This window comes from Limulus polyphemus, unplaced genomic scaffold (genome assembly GCF_000517525.1).
Source record: "Limulus polyphemus unplaced genomic scaffold, Limulus_polyphemus-2.1.2 Scaffold5021, whole genome shotgun sequence".
In the NCBI taxonomy this organism is placed as follows: domain Eukaryota; kingdom Metazoa; phylum Arthropoda; class Merostomata; order Xiphosura; family Limulidae; genus Limulus; species Limulus polyphemus.
Genome location: NW_013670631.1, coordinates 79562 through 81966, shown reverse-complemented (window position 1 = coordinate 81966; position 2405 = coordinate 79562).

Sequence of the window (2405 nt, the reverse complement as noted above, 5' to 3'; positions counted from 1 at the left end):
AGATATTATATCGTAAATTTGTATAATATTATTGTTTTTCAGTTCCACAAACCTAACAATGCGGTTATATAACTGTTTTTTACGAAACAAAATATTTCAGTAACATCATGCCTAACACTAACTCGGTCTTATTTTATTTTTACTAACACGTTTGTCAAATTTTTACACGATATTATTGTTTTCCTTACAATAAATGTGATAATCCAACATAATTTCTACATATACGGAAAGACTTTGAAATATTATCCCAATACTGCAGACGTAAAATAACTTAACTGACTTACCAAATCTCCGTCACTCAACTTCTACGGTAGTAAATGCCGCGTTAGCCCACCGCTTGGAAGTTTTACTGATGACAGCCTGCCCACAACGGAAATACGCCACCAGTAGGCTTAGCCAGGTCTATGAATCATTTCCGTTCGTACTTCATAAACAACCGCTTGGAAAAACTACGGCTCTTAGAAATTCTTTCATTGGATTAGATCACTTCTAATATGCTTTGTCATTGGTTTAAATCATATAAAAAGATATCTGCATAATAGTGACTGCAATATCATAAACGTAAATACACTAAGCCTTGGGATTGATCTATTAAATTTGTCATTCATTTTTCCCAGATATATCGTAGATAGAAAAAAAACAAAAAATTTCTTCAATCTTATAAACATAATAATTATATATGTTAATGAAACTTGATTTCCTGGTTATTAAACTGTGTCTTTCGTTTTTCCTGGCAATTAAACTATTTTACTCTTAGCTATAATCTCTCTGTAATTTAAAATGTAATTCAAGTTATAATAACATATTAATTTCAAATGTATTTGAGAAAGGATAAATTTAAAATAGTATGTAATTACGTTATATTTTCATTAACTTTCTCAATCAACACAAACTAAACCGCGTGACATGTGGTGTGTTAACTTCTGGTGTCCATAATGATTGTCAGAATGAAAATCAATCACACTAAACATTTTGTGACATGGATCAAGATTTAGTTCGTTGTTTTTTCTTAAGAACAAAGGTGCCCAATGGGCTAATTGTTCTTTGTCCACCATAGGTATCGAAACTCGTGTTTGAGCGTTTTAAGCACACATACTTACAACTGAGCCAATGAGGGGGTATGGACCTTATTACCAGGGTAAGATTTATGATTAATAAAAATAATTTCAGTAAGAACATAAATGAGGAAAGTGGATGAAGGAAAAACCTGGCGATAGTGGTCCTGGGGAATCTTTTTATTACAAGGATATTAATAGGAACGAGATACAGAGTCCGACTGGTTGAGAATCAAAACTAGATTTTAATTGATTTATATTGTTTAAACTGTAATACAGCGAAGTACCAAGTGCGAGCAGAAATAACATTTGTTAAGTACTAATAAATAAAGCCAGTCTATCATTCGAGTTACCACTTGACTCTGGGGAATTCCATTGTTCAACAATAATATTAGGCCTCATATAGTGATGAAGTATTATATATATCTGACGGTTGAAACTTTGTTGTTTTGAAGAATTAATAGAAAAGTGTTTATGCTTTTTTTTTATTTATCATTTGGATCAGTGATTCCAAAACGTTATCAAATTGTTCAAAAGTAACAAATACGCGTTGGGAGAAACAAGGTGGTGAAATAGAACAAAAACTATTACTTTCATTGTTCTCACTGTACACATGTACACGAATCTCTGACCTAAAGACTACAACAATAAGTCGACCTACATATAAAGTTTCTGTAATACGTGACTGTACATGTAGATGTAGCATAGTTTTTACTCCATTAGTGTCTAGTTGCGTCATAACATTCTAGTCTACAAAACAATGAACAGGAATTAGGAGAAGAATGGTTAGTTATAAAAACACGAAATAAAAGTGTTTCCGCAGTTATAATCACGTAAAATAACTTCATTGTCTTACTTGAAGTACTGAAAGCTTTTTTGGGGATTGAGTGCTGTAGATTGATCTTTTATAATTAGCTTTATTTACAAACTTTAACTAAACGTTTTCTATAGCAAATTTTATTACTAAATTTTCCTACCATCTTTGACCACTGGCTTTAATAACCATTTTTATTCCCAGCTTTGTCAACTAAGTGCTTCTATCACCTTAAATTATCAGCTTTAGCTACCTTTGACGACTCAGTACCAATTTATCTCCACGTTCTCGTTCCTCTTGTGACAGCCGTGGACCAATTGATGTCCACGTTCTTGTTCTTCTTGTAACAGCCGTGAACCAATTGACGTCCATGTTCTTGTTCTTCTTGTAACAGCCGTGAACCAATTGATGTCCACAATCTTGTTCCTCTTGTGACAGCCGTGAACCAATATATGTCCACAATCTTGTTCTTCTTGTAACAGCCGTGACCAATTAGATGTCCACAATCTTGTTCCTCTTGTAACAGCCGTGACTAT